The 17,500-nt window shown below is 40.0% G+C and overlaps 11 non-coding genes across 11 annotated transcripts; all 11 read left to right on the top strand.

Annotated features, from left to right (window-relative positions):
• Positions 1-200: 200 nt before the first annotated feature.
• On the top strand, positions 201-273 carry TRNAR-UCG (transfer RNA arginine (anticodon UCG)). The gene has a single exon. It is a non-coding gene; the product is annotated as a tRNA-Arg (tRNA).
• Positions 274-1,076: 803 nt separating this feature from the next.
• TRNAR-CCU (transfer RNA arginine (anticodon CCU)) lies at positions 1,077-1,149 on the top strand. Its single transcript has one exon. It is a non-coding gene; the product is annotated as a tRNA-Arg (tRNA).
• A 644-nt stretch (positions 1,150-1,793) lies between these two features.
• On the top strand, positions 1,794-1,866 carry TRNAR-UCG (transfer RNA arginine (anticodon UCG)). The gene has a single exon. It is a non-coding gene; the product is annotated as a tRNA-Arg (tRNA).
• An 803-nt stretch (positions 1,867-2,669) lies between these two features.
• On the top strand, positions 2,670-2,742 carry TRNAR-CCU (transfer RNA arginine (anticodon CCU)). Its single transcript has one exon. It is a non-coding gene; the product is annotated as a tRNA-Arg (tRNA).
• Positions 2,743-3,386: 644 nt separating this feature from the next.
• On the top strand, positions 3,387-3,459 carry TRNAR-UCG (transfer RNA arginine (anticodon UCG)). The gene has a single exon. It is a non-coding gene; the product is annotated as a tRNA-Arg (tRNA).
• An 803-nt stretch (positions 3,460-4,262) lies between these two features.
• TRNAR-CCU (transfer RNA arginine (anticodon CCU)) lies at positions 4,263-4,335 on the top strand. The gene has a single exon. It is a non-coding gene; the product is annotated as a tRNA-Arg (tRNA).
• Positions 4,336-5,856: 1,521 nt separating this feature from the next.
• TRNAR-UCU (transfer RNA arginine (anticodon UCU)) lies at positions 5,857-5,929 on the top strand. Its single transcript has one exon. It is a non-coding gene; the product is annotated as a tRNA-Arg (tRNA).
• Positions 5,930-6,575: 646 nt separating this feature from the next.
• On the top strand, positions 6,576-6,648 carry TRNAR-UCG (transfer RNA arginine (anticodon UCG)). The gene has a single exon. It is a non-coding gene; the product is annotated as a tRNA-Arg (tRNA).
• An 803-nt stretch (positions 6,649-7,451) lies between these two features.
• TRNAR-CCU (transfer RNA arginine (anticodon CCU)) lies at positions 7,452-7,524 on the top strand. Its single transcript has one exon. It is a non-coding gene; the product is annotated as a tRNA-Arg (tRNA).
• A 644-nt stretch (positions 7,525-8,168) lies between these two features.
• Positions 8,169-8,241, top strand: TRNAR-UCG (transfer RNA arginine (anticodon UCG)). The gene has a single exon. It is a non-coding gene; the product is annotated as a tRNA-Arg (tRNA).
• An 8,925-nt stretch (positions 8,242-17,166) lies between these two features.
• Positions 17,167-17,239, top strand: TRNAR-CCU (transfer RNA arginine (anticodon CCU)). Its single transcript has one exon. It is a non-coding gene; the product is annotated as a tRNA-Arg (tRNA).
• Positions 17,240-17,500: the final 261 nt, after the last annotated feature.

Below are 17,500 nucleotides of genomic sequence, written 5' to 3'. Positions count from 1 at the left end.
GAAGATAGAGATTTAAATGCAAAAAAGAAAACAAAAGCTTATCGTACTGGTGACATTCTCATTATATAGATTCCAAAAGAGTGCTTTAATTGAAAGGAGCTGAAAACACACAATGGGATGTAAACCTAAATAACTATCAATATCATATTTCCCATCCTTGCATACCACCTACATTATAAAAATAAGCACGCAGGACATATGACCGCGTGGCCTAATGGATAAGGTGTCTGACTTCGGATCAGAAGATTGAGGGTTTGAGTCCCTTCGTGGTCGTTTTTTTGCCAATGGTCACACAACTCAGATTTCCATTCAGAATGGAAGCAGGCTCTTCCAATACTCCTATAGCCATCATGTTCTAATTCCTAATTATTCATGAAGTGGAGTACATACTGCACAGTCATTTAGATTGCATCTTCAACCTAAAATCTTGTTCATGTTAGTGGCATTAAGAAGTGCTTCTATGTACACGCACGGAATATGTAATAGGGTTGCAGAATTTTGACTTGACAGAATGGGTTTTTAGCTTAAGGGTGTGTAGATGAAATGCAAGGTGTGTAAATATGTGTTCATGGAGTGCTTCAAGTGTAAAATCTGTATGATTTGTGCAGTTAAAGTGCTAATTTTGTCTACAAAAAGAGAAGTACTACTGAAGAATTATAAAGGATTGGCACATTGGCTGCCTTTGCTGATGACACAGTTGGCTAATTTGTGAAGCATTGGTCTATTAAGTTGCAGAGTGTGGTTGAACTTGGTTAGGAGACTTGGTGCCTGTTTCTGTGTCCTGCTGAAGACAAGGACGGCTTGATACCACTGTCAAAGCCCAGTTTATTGAGAAAAGCATCCAGGAAAGAAGAAGTGTTGAGTCGAAAGTGGTTCTCCTCCAATTTCTCTCCACTTGCTCGAAATGCAGAGCCTCCATTATAGCACAGAACAGAGTGTTAAAGTCGGGGATGGAAGAGGATGAAAATGGGAAGTTTACTTATGGAGAGAACTGGGAAATGTCCTGTGTGAAGACACCAGTGTTTGACGATTGAATACATTTAAATAATGCCTCTAGACTGCAAGTCTTTATCTGTGCCTCAGTGGCCTAATGGATAAGGCACTGGCCTCCTAAGCCAGGGATTGTGGGTTCGAGTCCCATCTGAGGTGAAAACCAATATCCGCTCTTACTTTTCCAGAAAAATGTATATATTTATTACATGCTTCCGCTCAGAAGCTTATGAGGTATTAGGAACTTTGAAATGGTACCATTTTACTTCTGTACTCTTCAGGGTCATGTTGGTGTTCTGAAACTACAAAGTAGATTTTTAAACACCTATCTTTGTCAGATGCAACTTTGACCCGGCAGAAGATATTCCTTTGGAAAAAATGATTTGAATTGGATTGGTGTAACTGTTGTTTCTAGAGGTGGTGACAGGCTTTCAGCTACTTGAATAGGGCAAGGCAGGATTCATGAAACGTATACAACCTTTGAGCGTGTGTAAATTGGCATTTCCAGAAAGGAGCAGTTTGTACTACTGTCAAAACAGTTTCTCTCCACTTCTGGAAATATCCAGAGCTATGTAAAGCATACAACTGAGCTTTAATCTCATGAAGATAGAGGTTTAAATGCAAAAAAGAAAACAAAAGCTTATCGTACTGGTGACATTTTCATTATATAGATTCCAAAAGAGTGCTTTAATTGAAAGGAGCTGAAAACACACAATGGGATGTAAACCTAAATAACTATCAATATCATATTTCCCATCCTTGCATACCACCTACATTATAAAAATAAGCACAGCAGGACATATGACCGCGTGGCCTAATGGATAAGGCATCTGAATTCGGATCAGAAGATTGAGGGTTCGAGTCCCTTCGTGGTCGGTTTTTGCCAATGGTCACACAACTCAGCTTTCCATTCGGAATGGAAGCAGGCTCTTCCAATACTCTTATAGCCATCATGTTCTCATTCCTAATTATTCATGAAGTGGAGTACATACTGCACAGTCATTTAGATTGCATCTTCAGCCTAAAATCTTGTTCATGTTAGTGGCATTAAGAAGTGCTTTAATGTACACGCACTGAATATGTAATAGGGTTGCAGAATTTTGACTTGACAGAATGGGTTTTTAGCTTAAGGGTGTGTAAATGAAATGCAAGGTGTGTAAGTATGTGTTCATGGAGTGCTTCAAGTGTAAAATCTGTATGATTTGTGCAGTTAAAGTGCTAATTTTGCCTACGAGAAAGAAAAGTACTACAGAAGAATTATAAAGGATTGGCACATTGGCTGCCTTTGCTGATGACACAGTTGGCTAATTTGTAAAGCATTGGTATATTAAGTTGCAGAGTGTGGTTGAACTTGGTTAGGATACTTGGTGCCTGTTTCTGTGTCCTGCTGAAGACAAGGACGGCTTGATACCACTGTCAAAGCCTAGTTTATTGAGAAAAGCATCCAGGAAAGAAGAAGTGTTGAGTCGAAAGTGGTTCTCCTCCAATTTCTCTCCACTTGCTCGAAATGCAGAGCCTCCATTATAGCACAGAACAGAGTGTTAAAGTCGGGGATGGAAGAGGATGAAAATAGGAAGTTTACTTATGGAGAGAACTGAGAAATGTCCTGTGTGCAGACACCAGTGTTTGACGATTAAATACATTTAAATAATGCCTCTAGACTACAAGTGTTTATCTGTGCCTCAGTGGCCTAATGGATAAGGCACTGGCCTCCTAAGCCAGGGATTGTGGGTTCGAGTCCCATCTGAGGTGAAAACCAATATCCGCTCTTACTTTTCCAGAAAAATGTATATATTTATTACATGCCTCCGCTCAGAAGCTTATGAGGTATTAGGAACTTTGAAATGGTACCATTTTACTTCTGTACTCTTCAGGGTCATGTTGGTGTTCTGAAACTACAAAGTAGATTTTTAAACACCTATCTTTGTCAGATGCAACTTTGACCCGGCAGAAGATATTCCTTTGGAAAAAATGATTTGAATTGGATTGGTGTAACTGTTGTTTCTAGAGGTGGTGACAGGCTTTCAGCTACTTGAATAGGGCAAGGCAGGATTCATGAAACGTATACAACCTTTGAGCGTGTGTAAATTGGCATATCCAGAAAGGAGCAGTTTGTACTACTGTCAAAACAGTTTCTCTCCACTTCTGGAAATATCCAGAGCTATGTAAAGCATACAACTGAGCTTTAATCTCATGAAGAAAGAGATTTAAATGCAAAAAAGAAAACAAAAGCTTATCGTACTGGTGACATTTTCATTATATAGATTCCAAAAGAGTGCTTTAATTGAAAGGAGCTGAAAACACACAATGGGATGTAAACCTAAATAACTATCAATATCATATTTCCCATCCTTGCATACCACCTACATTATAAAAATAAGCACAGCAGGACATATGACCGCGTGGCCTAATGGATAAGGCGTCTGACTTCGGATCAGAAGATTGAGGGTTCGAGTCCCTTCGTGGTCGGTTTTTTGCCAATGGTCACACAACTCAGATTTCCATTCAGAATGGAAGCAGGCTCTTCCAATACTCCTATAGCCATCATGTTCTAATTCCTAATTATTCATGAAGTGGAGTACATACTGCACAGTCATTTAGATTGCATCTTCAGCCTAAAATCTTGTTCATGTTAGTGGCATTAAGAAGTGCTTCTATGTACACGCACGGAATATGTAATAGGGTTGCAGAATTTTGACTTGACAGAATGGGTTTTTAGCTTAAGGGTGTGTAGATGAAATGCAAGGTGTGTAAGTATGTGTTCATGGAGTGCTTCAAGTGTAAAATCTGTATGATTTGTGCAGTTAAAGTGCTAATTTTGCCTACAAAAAGAGAAGTACTACAGAAGAATTATAAAGGATTGGCACATTGGCTGCCTTTGCTGATGACACAGTTGGCTAATTTGTGAAGCATTGGTCTATTAAGTTGCAGAGTGTGGTTGAACTTGGTTAGGAGACTTGGTGCCTGTTTCTGTGTCCTGCTGAAGACAAGGACGGCTTGATACCACTGTCAAAGCCCAGTTTATTGAGAAAAGCATCCAGGAAAGAAGAAGTGTTGAGTCGAAAGTGGTTCTCCTCCAATTTCTCTCCACTTGCTCGAAATGCAGAGAGTCCATTATAGCACAGAACAGAGTGTTAAAGTCGGGGATGGAAGAGGATGAAAATGGGAAGTTTACTTATGGAGAGAACTGAGAAATGTCCTGTGTGCAGACACCAGTGTTTGACGATTGAATACATTTAAATAATGCCTCTAGACTGCAAGTGTTTATCTGTGCCTCAGTGGCCTAATGGATAAGGCACTGGCCTCCTAAGCCAGGGACTGTGGGCTCGAGTCCCATCTGAGGTGAAAACCAATATCCACTCTTACTTTTCCAGAAAAATTGATATATTTATTACATGCCTCCGCTCAGAAGCTTATGTGGTATTAGGAACTTTGAAATGGTACCATTTTACTTCTGTACTCTTCAGAGTCATGTTGGTGTTCTGAAACTACAAAGTAGATTTTTAAACACCTATCTTTGTCAGATGCAACTTTGACCCGGCAGAAGATATTCCTTTGGAAAAAATGATTTGAATTGGATTGGTGTAACTGTTGTTTCTAGAGGTGGTGACAGGCTTTCAGCTACTTGAATAGGGCAAGTCAGGATTCATGAAACGTATACAACCTTTGAGCGTGTGTAAATTGGCATATCCAGAAAGGAGCAGTTTTTACTACTGTCAAAACAGTTTCTCTCCACTTCTAGAAATATCCAGAGCAATGTAAAGCATACAACTGAGCTTTATTCTCATGAAGAAAGAGGTTTAAATGCAAAAAAGAAAACAAAAGCTTATCGTACTGGTGACATTTTCATTATATAGATTCCAAAAGAGTGCTTTAATTGAAAGGAGCTGAAAACACACAATGGGATGTAAACCTAAATAACTATAAATATCATATTTCCCATCCTTGCATACCACCTACATTATAAAAATAAGCACAGCAGGACATATGACCGCGTGGCCTAATGGATAAGGCATCTGAATTTGGATCAGAAGATTGAGGGTTCGAGTCCCTTCGTGGTCGGTTTTTGCCAATGGTCACACAACTCAGCTTTCCATTCGGAATGGAAGCAGGCTCTTCCAATACTCATATAGCCATCATGTTCTCATTCCTAATTATTCATGAAGTGTAGAACATACTGCACAGTCATTTAGATTGCATCTTCAGCCTAAAATCTTGTCCATGTTAGTGGCATTAAGAAGTGCTTCTATGTACACGCACTGAATATGTAATAGCGTTGCAGAATTTTGACTTGACAGAATGGGTTTTTAGCTTAAGGGTGTGTAGATGAAATGCAAGGTGTGTAAGTATTAGTTCATGGAGTGCTTCAAGTGTAAAAATCTGTATGATTTGTGCAGTTAAAGTGCTAATTTTGCCTACGAGAAAGAAAAGTACTACAGAAGAATTATAAAGGATTGGCACATTGGCTGCCTTTGCTGATGACACAGTTGGCTAATTTGTAAAGCATTGGTCTATTAAGTTGCAGAGTGTGGTTGAACTTGGTTAGGAGACTTGGTGCCTGTTTCTGTGTCCTGCTGAAGACAAGGACGGCTTGATACCACTGTCAAAGCCCAGTTTATTGAGAAAAGCATCCAGGAAAGAAGAAGTGTTGAGTCGAAAGTGGTTCTCCTCCAATTTCTCTCCACTTGCTCGAAACGCAGAGCCTCCATTATAGCACAGAACAGAGTGTTAAAGTCGGGCATGGAAGAGGATGAAAATGGGAAGTTTACTTATGGAGAGAACTGAAAATTGTCCTGTGTGCAGACACCAGTGTTTGACGATTGAATACATTTAAATAATGCCTCTAGACTGCAAGTGTTTATCTGTGCCTCAGTGGCCTAATGGATAAGGCACTGGCCTTCTAAGCCAGGGATTGTGGGTTCGAGTCCCATCTGAGGTGAAAAACCAATATCCACTCTTACTTTTCCAGAAAAATTTATATATTTATTACATGCTTCCGCTCAGAAGCTTATGTGGTATTAGGAACTTTGAAATGGTACCATTTTACTTCTGTACTCTTCAGAGTCATGTTGGTGTTCTGAAACTACAAAGTAGATTTTTAAACACCTATCCTTGTCAGATGCAACTTTGACCCGGCAGAAGATATTCCTTTGGAAAAAATGATTTGAATTGGATTGGTGTAACTGTTGTTTCTAGAGGTGGTGACAGGCTTTCAGCTACTTGAATAGGGCAAGTCAGGATTCATGAAACGTATACAACCTTTGAGCGTGTGTAAATTGGCATATCCAGAAAGGAGCAGTTTTTACTACTGTCAAAACAGTTTCTCTCCACTTCTAGAAATATCCAGAGCTATGTAAAGCATACAACTGAGCTTTATTCTCATGAAGAAAGAGGTTTAAATGCAAAAAAGAAAACAAAAGCTTATCGTACTGGTGACATTTTCATTATATAGATTTCAAAAGAGTGCTTTAATTGAAAGCAGCTGAAAACACACAATGGGATGTAAACCTAAATAACTATAAATATCATATTTCCCATCCTTGCATACCACCTACATTATAAAAATAAGCACAGCAGGACATTATGACCGCGTGGCCTAATGGATAAGGCGTCTGACTTCGGATCAGAAGATTGAGGGTTCGAGTCCCTTCGTGGTTGGTTTTTGCCAATGGTCACACAACTCAGCTTTCCATTCAGAATGGAAGCAGGCTCTTCCAATACTCTTATAGCCATCATGTTCTCATTCCTAATTATTCATGAAGTGGAGTACATACTGCACAGTCATTTAGATTGCATCTTCAGCCTAAAATCTTGTCCATGTTAGTGGCATTAAGAAGTGCTTCTATGTACACGCACTGAATATGTAATAGGGTTGCAGAATTTTGACTTGACAGAATGGGTTTTTAGCTTAAGGGTGTGTAGATGAAATGCAAGGTGTGTAAGTATGTGTTCATGGAGTGCTTCAAGTGTAAAATCTGTATGATTTGTGCAGTTAAAGTGCTAATTTTGCCTACGAGAGAGAAAAGTACTACAGAAGAATTATAAAGGATTGGCACATTGGCTGCCTTTGCTGATGACACAGTTGGCTAATTTGTGAAGCATTGGTCTATTAAGTTGCAGAGTGTGGTTGAACTTGGTTAGGAGACTTGGTGCCTGTTTCTGTGTCCTGCTGAAGACAAGGACGGCTTGATACCACTGTCAAAGCCCAGTTTATTGAGAAAAGCATCCAGGAAAGAAGAAGTGTTGAGTCGAGAGGGGTTCTCCTCCAATTTCTCTCCACTTGCTCGAAATGCAAAGAGTCCATTATAGCACAGAACAGAGTGTTAAAGTCGGGGATGGAAGAGGATGAAAATGGGAAGTTTACTTATGGAGAGAACTGAGAAATGTCCTGTGTGCAGATACCAGTGTTTGACGATTGAATACATTTAAATAATGCCTCAAGACTGCAAGTGTACATCTGTGCCTCAGTGGCCTAATGGATAAGGCACTGGCCTCCTAAGCCAGGGATTGTGGATTCGAGTCCCATCTGAGGTGAAAACCAATATCCACTATTACTTTTCTAGAAAAATTGATATATTTATTACATGCTTCCGCTCAGAAGCTTATGAGGTATTAGGAACTTTGAAATGGTACCATTTTACTTCTGTACTCTTCGGACTCATGTTGGTGTTCTGAAACTACAAAGTAGATTTTTAAACACCTATCTTTGTCAGATGCAACTTTGACCCAGCAGAAGATATTCCTTTGGAAAAAACGATTTGAATTGGATTGGTGTAACTGTTGTTTCTAGAGGTGGTGACAAGCTTTCAGCTACTTGAATAGGGCAAGTCAGGATTCATGAAACACATACAACCTTTGAGCATGTGTAAATTGGCATATCCAGAAAGGAGCAGTTTGTACTACTGTCAAAACAGTTTCTCTTCACTTCTGGAAATATCCAGAGCTATGTAAAGCATACAACTGAGCTTTAATCTCATGAAGAAAGAGGTTTAAATGCAAAAAAGAAAACAAAAGCTTATCGTACTTGTGACATTTTCATTATATAGATTCCAAAAGAGTGCTTTAATTGAAAGGAGCTGAAAACACACAATAGGATGTAAACCTAAATAACTATAAATATCATATTTCCCATCCTTGCATACCACCTACATTATAAAAATAAGCACAGCAGGAAATATGACCGCGTGGCCTAATGGATAAGGCGTCTGACTTCGGATCAGAAAATTGAGGGTTCGAGTCCCTTCGTGGTCGGTTTTTGCCAATGGTCACACAACTCAGCTTTCCATTCAGAATGGAAGCAGGCTGGCGTGGCTTACGCGCCGGCGTGTGATGGCGCTTCCTCCGTGAGCTTTGGTGTAAATAACAAGGACCCCCTGTTTACGCAACTGAATATGTTTGACAGGGAAAGCTAAACAATGTAAAAAGTGGTAACAAATATAACATTATCAGGGAGAAAATGACAATTATAAAGCACAACAATCAATTAAAAAATACAAAATTTTGTTTATTAGTAAGTATATATACTCAGGATAAAAACATAAAATTTATGACACATAATAAAATGAGACATATAACCTATTCTACAAACAATCAATATAATACATAAATGACACCATTAATTATTAGTTCATAAAATTGTAGTCCTCTTCCGTGAGCTCTGTGAAGACGCGGGACTCCTGCCTGCATATCTCGTATCTTTCCTGATTACGGAGACCGGCAAACGGCATCCCCGCACGGCGGAACATGGTCCCCGTGTGTTGCGAGGTCATGCGGCTTTCATAATTGCCGCTTTCACCTTCTTTTGCCGCTATATTCTCTTCAGCCACCGCGGGACGCGAGCGGCCGCCATTTTGTGCCGCCGCGCTCGCGTCCCGTTTTTCTGTCACCGCCATCGCCTCATCAGCCCGTGTGTCCTCCTGCTGAATCAAATGCTTGTATATGGACAAGGTATGTGCTAAGGGATGCAATTCAACCCCCTACTATGTTTACATGACTTTTGGCACCTGCGCTTCCTGCTTATCATCTAATTATAATATACTTCATAGCGGCGGCCATTTTGGGGTGCTTCCTGCGCAATGCAAAATAGCTTCTTCTCCTCTGCTGTCAATCCTCCGTGGAACATCAATTGATCCTCTTGGGCCTCTCATAGAATGGACGCTTTGCTGTTTCTCTAAGGTTTAATTCCTGGATGGTGTTTTTGACTGCGTTTTGAATGGATTTTTGCTTCATTTCGACGCATTTCCTGTGGAGCTGAGGTATTGCTTCTCCATTGCTTTGTATCACCTCTTATATGACCTCTTCATTCCAGTACTTCTTATTCCTCTACATATAGGGTCTCAACATTCAGTCTATTGCGGTGTGGTTTTCATCCCTTCGGTCCTCCTAGTTTGCCCCTCTGCTGGCATCATGTCTCAGGACGCAGGCCATGCGAGATCGTCTGTCACCGGAACCAAACCGAAACGCCTTAAAAATGACCCCCCATCACCAATTCGCACCTCTCAGAACCCTGTGCTGGATTCCATTTTGGAAGAGGTTCGTGGCCTACAACCTTTCATGGGTGCAACTAATGAGAAGCTCAAGCAGATAGAAGACAGATGGGTCGTCATGGAAAACAAAGTCCTGCAACTGGAACAACGCATCAGTGACGTCCAGGATGTCTCTACAAAAATTCCTACTCTTGAGAAGGAGATACAGCAGTTGAAACTTCACACAGAGGACCTTGAAAATTGTAACAGGCGGAATAACCTCCGTATTTATGGTGTTCCGGAGTCCCTTGGGGAGGGTGATATGGTGTCCTTCATCCGCAAATTCCTCTACGAACTCTTGGAACTCCAACCAGAATCTATCCCTCTAAACATACAGCGTGCTCATCGTTTGGGACGTCCAACGTCTAACCCGACCAAACCCAGAGGTATTATCCTGCTCTTTCTGGAATTCACTGAATTGATGACTGTTCTTAAAGCTGCAAGAGCAAAACGTCGCCTCATTTGGTCGGGCCACACCATCTTCATTGCCCAGGACTTATCGAATGCTACGAATGCACGTCGCAAGGAGTTCCTCAATCTGCGTCCACGTATGAGGGAACTAAGCATTCAATATGGAATCCTACATCCGTGTCTCTGCAAAATAACTCACAATGGTTGTTCTCGTACCTTCGATGATCCACAGAAGCTTCGAGAGTATCTACTAACCGTCTCCACTTCCACGATGGACACTAATGGCTGAAAATAACTCTTTTCTATTTTCTCCATTCACTTTTCTTCTGTCATGACGACTGTTGTGGCCTTGTCCCAGTCTCTTTCTTGTCATTATTTGCTTCGACTTTTCTTCTTGTCAATTATATCCTATCTATATTCCCACGTTTTCCTCGCTCTGTGAGGTAGGCGCCCGCGTTGGCGTCTCCATGCTCCTACTATCTAGTTATTCTCTTACTTCTCAGATCTGGGGTCTTTGCCTTGATCTGTTTCTTATCTATTTCCCTCTTTTTCTTTCCTTTCTTTTTCTTCTTCTTTTCACAGGCCATTCATGTTTATTCTTTGCTCATTTATGTTCCGTTCTCTTCTTTGTGTCACTTATTTCCTTTCTTATTGCTAACTCCAGTACTCCTCATTGTTTCTCCTCGCTTTTCCTAAAGACTGTGATGCTTCCTCGTCTATTGTTTCTCTATTTTTACCCGATTTGTATTGCTTTTCTGTATATTTCGTATTTGGTTCTCATTTCTAACATGTATGTCTCCATTGTATCTCCTTGTAGTTCCTTACCTGCAGTGTATTGGACCCAGTTGTTACCCTCCTCCCTTGCCTTCCATCATGTGTAACTTTGTAACGTGGAATGTTCGTGGTCTCGGCAACCCTGTTAAACGTCAAAAGGTATTGTCCCATTTATCCAAACTAAATGCTCAGATTGCTTTTCTCCAAGAAACGCATTGTACAGATGTTGAATCGTTAAAACTGAAGAGGGCTTGGGTGGGTCAAGTTGTATTTTCTCCTGCTATTGATAAAAAAGGAGGTGTTGCTATATTATTTTGTAAAGGCTTGGATGTTCAAATTCTATCTACTCAATCGAATGTTGAAGGTCGTTGGGTTATGTCAAAAGTGTCTATACAAAACAAAACTATGGTGCTCCTCAATATCTATGGTCCTGTCCGACCAGACCCTAAATTTTGGACTGATGTCAAAATCCTCATTTCCTCCATTGACTGCCCTAACATTGTCTTAGCTGGCGACCTTAACCAATGGTTAGACCCCTTTTCAGATAGACTATCTTCCTCCAAATTCCAACCTGATAAGACACATAAATCCTTCCAATCAGCCATTGCCTCATGTCCCCTCTTCGATGTGTGGAAAACATGTAATCCGAAATCACTCGAATATACATTTTACTCTAATGTTCACCACACCAGGTCCAGAATTGATTATATTCTAGTCAGCAAATCCCTTCTCCCTGCGATTCAGAAATCTGAAATTGGTTCTATTTTTCTTTCGGATCATGCACCTGTTTATGCCACTTTTGACCTGGCCCAAACCTCCTCCTCTTTCAATCGTTGGAAATTCAACACTTTCCTTCTCTCCGACTCTGTATTTATGTCTAAAGTTAAAGATTTCATCTCTGAATACTTCTCCCTCAATTTACCCGAGGACACGTCAGTTTCAAATAATTGGGATGCTTTTAAAGCGGCTTTACGAGGTTTCACAATCTCTTATGTATCTAGGAAAAAGAAAATCAACCGTGACAAATACACCGCCCAACTTTCCAACATTAAGACTCTAGAACACTCTTACTTCTCGTCCAAGAATCCTGACGCTCTCCTCCAACTTATCAAAGCCAAATCTGAACTCAATCAAATTGCCACAGTTGAAGCTTGCAACACCCTCTTGAAGGTTAAATCTAAATTTCATGGGGGTCAGAATAAAGCGGGGAAAATGCTGGCAAATTATCTCAAAATTAAATCTGAGAGAAAATCAATTGGCTCTATCCTCAATGAAGTAACCAATACAACGGTTTCCTCTGATGAGGATATTGCACAAGTCTTCCATAACTATTATAAACTACTGTACACTGATGATACGCACCCTGATGATGATGACCTCTCCCGTTTCTTCAAAGACCTTCCTCCTCCCCCATCCCTCCCTACCGAATTCCATCAACTAGAGTCTGAAATTACCCCTCAGGAAATTCTCAAAGCAATTACCTCCCTCAAGAAAGCGAAAGTCCCTGGTCCAGATGGTCTCCCAATTGAATTTTACGCCAACATGCATTCTATTTTTGTCCCTCATCTTTTACAACTTTTCAACTCCTTTATTGCAAATGCTAAAGCATCTGGCTCATTTTTGGACGCCCTAATAATCATAATCCCCAAACCTGACAAAGACCATTCCCTGTGTAAAAACTATCGTCCCATATCCCTTAATAATTACGATTGTAAAATTTTTTCCAAAATTTTAGCGGCCCGCCTCGAATCCCTTATTCCTCTGCTAATCACAACCGATCAGGTTGGCTTTGTGAAAGGTAGACTTGCGGCCGACAATGCCCGTGTTTTTGCCAATATTATTTCCCACAGTAAACGACTCAAAGCACCTCTAGCTGCCCTATCCTTAGACGCTGAGAAAGCGTTTGACCGAATTAACTGGAAATTCATGTTTAAAGCATTACAATGGTTTGGGTTTGGCCCCCACTTCATTTCCTTAGTTAAACTACTATATTCTGCTCCCTCTGCTAGTGTTTTTGTTAATAATCAATTCTCAAAATTCTTCCCCTTATCCAGAGGGACAAGACAAGGCTGTCCTCTCTCCCCTTTACTCTTTATTCTTTGTCTTGAACCCTTTCTCATTAAAATCCGCTCTAACCCCCTAATTCAGGGGTTCAAACAGTCATCGATGGAGACAAAAATTTCGGCTTATGCCGATGATGTCCTGGTTTATATGGCTAACCCTGTCTCTTCCCTTCCTCCGTTTTTAGAAGAAGTCCGCTTATACTCCTCTGTTTCTGGTTATAAACTTAATCTTTCTAAAACGGAGGTCCTACCCCTCAACTCATCTTGTTACCAATATATGTTTGCATCGACGGATTTTGCATGGTGTCCCTCCAAGATCAAATACCTAGGTATTTGGTTCTCCTCTACCTTGCGTGACACACTCAAACTGACCTTTACCTCCCTTACTCAAAAGATTCAATCACTCCTTCAATTATGGTCTCCCCTTTTCCTCTCCTGGTGGGGTCGTTTAGACACCATCAAAATGATGATTTCTCCACATATTTTATACACTGTATCCATGCTACCTGTGAAAATCCCTAAATTATATTTCAATCGGCTGAACTCCATCTGCTCCAAATTTCTGTGGAACAATAAAAGACCTCGTATTGCCTTACATAAACTTATACGCCCGAAATCTGAAGGTGGGGTCCGCTTTCCTGATTTCCAATCGTACCATTCTGCCTTTTTAATAAAACAAGCCTTCTCATTGGCGTTCGATTTCAACGATACCCCTCTACCCAGATGGATTGCTGTCGAAAGGTCCTTGTTAAAGGATTTTTCTTTCCAACAACCCTTTTCATGTCAAATTGTTCATTCTTGACTACACACCCTGTACTGAAATACTCACATACTCTGATGCACAGCATATTCTCGAAAGACTCGTCCCCACTACAAACTTTTCTTTCCTCTAGCGTATGGTATAACAAATATCTTAAGTACAAGGGTAAATCTTTCTATTTCAAGTATTGGAAAGAAAAGGATATTATGTTTGTGTACCAATTTTTTTCTGATTCATCCATTATTTCATTTGATGCACTGCAAACTATGTTTGATTTACCTGCACATTTTCGCAAAGAATTTGACATTATTACATCTGCCATTTTATCTCACCTATCTACCCTTCCTACTTTTGATTTCCTTCCTTCCCTTACTCCTTCCACTCCTTTATATACTATGTTTACTCAACAAATACCCAAAGCTGCTCTAATTTATAAACTGTTATTAGAGAATGTTGGCCTTAGGCCTAAAACCGTTGCTGAAACTGTTTGGGAAACTGATTTATCTTTCTCGTTATCTGTTGATGTTTGGGATCGCTTATGGTCTAAACTGTTTAAGACTTCGATTGCAGCCCGTATTACTCAGTCACTTTTTTTCTTTACCATAGAGCTCTTATTACCCCTGTAAGCATAACAAAATTCTCCCCTTCCTCCTCACCCCTTTGTTGGTCCTGTTCCTCTCACCCAGGCACACTCAAACACCTTTTATTTGATTGCCCATCAGTTCTCACTTTTTGGAACGCAGTTGGGAATTATTGCATGCGTATTTTTCATTTCTCTGAACCATTTTCATCGTTGCATATTTTTTTGGGTTCCCTATCTGATGTTTTGGACTTACATTCGTATAACGTTAAATTGTTTGATCTTCTCATTGCAACTGCTTTCAAAGTAATTTTGTCTTGCTGGAAGGATAACTCTAAATTGTCTGTGCATACATGGTGGAATTTCGTATGTGATGAGCACAGAATTGCAATTGCTTCTTCTTCTTCTGTCACCTTAAAAATTAAATCTGATCTTACCTGGCTACCTTTCTCTACCTTCTTATCCTCGTATCCCCCTCCCTAACCTTTCCCTCCTTTTTCTCTCTTTTCTTCTTTTTCTCTCTTCTTTTCTTCTCTTGCTTTCTCTCTACTATTTTCTTCCATTTCCTATTTTCTCTGAACCTTTTTACATCTCCACTTATCTTTTATGATTATCGCATATTGGTTCTGTTCTATGTCATGCTGTTATAGTATACTGTACTATTTTTCTTAAACGAAATAAAAACCTTATTAAACTGAAAAAAAGAATGGAAGCAGGCTCTTCCAATACTCTTATAGCCATAATGTTCTCATTCCTAATTATTCATGAAGTGGAGTACATACTGCACAGTCATTTAGATTGCATCTTTAGCCTAAAATCTTGTCCATGTTAGTGGCATTAAGAAGTGCTTCTATGTACACGCACTGAATATGTAATAGGGTTGCAGAATTTTGACTTGACAGAATGGGTTTTTAGCTTAAGGGTGTGTAGATGAAATGCAAGGTGTGTAAGTATGTGTTCATGGAGTGCTTCAAGTGTAAAATCTGTATGATTTGTGCAGTTAAAGTGCTAATTTTGCCTACGAGAGAGAAAAGTACTACAGAAGAATTATAAAGGATTGGCACATTGGCTGCCTTTGCTGATGACACAGTTGGCTAATTTGTAAAGCATTGGTATAATAAGTTGCAGAGTGTGGTTGAACTTGGTTAGGAGACTTGGTGCCTGTTTCTGTGTCATGCTGAAGACAAGGACGGCTTGATACCACTGTCAAAGCCCAGTTTATTGAGAAAAGCATCCAGGAAAGAAGAAGTGTTGAGTCGAAAGTGGTTCTCCTCCAATTTCTCTCCACTTGCTCGAAATGCAGAGCCTCCATTATAGCACAGAACAGAGTGTTAAAGTCGGGGATGGAAGAGGATGAAAATGGGAAGTTTACTTATGGAGAGAACTGAGAAATGTCCTGTGTGCAGACACCATTGTTTGACGATTGAATACATTTAAATAATGCCTCTAGACTGCAAGTGTTTATCTGTGCCTCAGTGGCCTAATGGATAAGGCACTGGCCTTCTAAGCCCGGGATTGTAGGTTCGAGTCCCATCTGAGGTGAAAACCAATATCCGCTCTTACTTTTCCAGAAACATTTATATATTTATTACATGCTTCCGCTCAGAAGCTTATGAGGTATTAGGAACTTTGAAATGGTACCATTTTACTTCTGTACTCTTCAGGGTCATGTTGGTGTTCTGAAACTACAAAGTAGATTTTTAAACACCTATCTTTGTCAGATGCAACTTTGACCCGGCAGAAGATATTCCTTTGGAAAAAATGATTTGAATTGGATTGGTGTAACTGTTGTTTCTAGAGGTGGTGACAGGCTTTCAGCTACTTGAATAGGGCAAGGCAGGATTCATGAAACGTATACAACCTTTGAGCGTGTGTAAATTGGCATATCCAGAAAGGAGCAGTTTGTACTACTGTAAAAACAGTTTCTCTCCACTTCTGGAAATATCCAGAGCTATGTAAAGCATACAACTGAGCTTTAATCTCATGAAGAAAGAGGTGTAAATGCAAAAAAGAAAACAAAAGCTTATCGTACTGGTGACATTCTCATTATATAGATTCCAAAAGAGTGCTTTAATTGAAAGGAGCTGAAAAAACACAATGGGATGTAAACCTAAATAACTATCAATATCATATTTCCCATCCTTGCATACCACCTACATTATAAAAATAAGCACAGCAGAACATATGACCGCGTGGCCTAATGGATAAAGTGTCTGACTTCGGATCAGAAGATTGAGGGTTCGAGTCCCTTCATGGTCGGGTTTTGCCAATGGACACACAACTCAGCTTTCCGTTCAGAATGGAAGCAGGCTCTTCCAATACTCTTATAGCCATCATGTTCTCATTCCTAATTATTCATGAAGTGGAGTACATACTGCACAGTCATTTAGATTGCATCTTCAGCCTAAAATCTTGTCCATGTTAGTGGCATTAAGAAGTGCTTCTATGTACACGCACTGAATATGTAATAGGGTTGCAGAATTTTGACTTGACAGAATGGGTTTTTAGCTTAAGGGTGTGTAGATGAAATGCAAGGTGTGTAAGTATGTGTTCATGGAGTGCTTCAAGTGTAAAAATCTGTATGATTTGTGCAGTTAAAGTGCTAATTTTGCCTACGAGAAAGAAAAGTACTAAAGAAAAATTATAAAGGATTGGCACATTGGCTGCCTTTGCTGATGACACAGTTGGCTAATTTGTAAAGCATTGGTCTATTAAGTTGCAGAGTGTGGTTGAACTTGGTTAGGAGACTTGGTGCCTGTTTCTGTGTCCTGCTGAATACAAGGACTGCTTGATACCACTGTCAAAGCCCAGTTTATTGAGAAAAGCATCCAGGAAAGAAGAAGTGTTGAGTCGAAAGTGGTTCTCCTCCAATTTCTCTCGACTTGCTCGAAATGCAGAGCCTCCATTATAGCACAGAACAGAGTGTTAAAGTCGGGGATGGAAGAGGATGAAAATGGGAAGTTTACTTATGGAGAGAACTGAGAAATGTCCTATGTGCAGATACCAGTGTTTGACGATTGAATACATTTAAATAATGCCTCGAGACTGCAAGTGTTCATCTGTGCCTCAGTGGCCTAATGGATAAGGCACTGGCCTCCTAAGCCAGGGATTGTGGGTTCGAGTCCCATCTGAGGTGAAAACCAATGTCCACTATTACTTTTCTAGAAAAATTTATATATTTATTACATGCTTCCGCTCAGAAGCTTATGAGGTATTAGGAACTTTGAAATGGTACAATTTTACTTCTGTACTCTTCGGACTCATGTTGGTGTTCTGAAACTCCAAAGTAGATTTTTAAACACCTAGCTTTGTCAGATGCAACTTTGACCCAGCAGAAGATATTCCTTTGGAAAAAATGATTTGAATTGGGTTGGTGTAACTGTTGTTTCTAGAGGTG

Source organism: Lissotriton vulgaris, chromosome 5 (genome assembly GCF_964263255.1).
Source record: "Lissotriton vulgaris chromosome 5, aLisVul1.2, whole genome shotgun sequence".
NCBI lineage: Eukaryota > Metazoa > Chordata > Amphibia > Caudata > Salamandridae > Lissotriton > Lissotriton vulgaris.
Note: the sequence above shows the minus strand (reverse complement) of the source record. Positions and strands in the feature narration are given on the sequence as shown.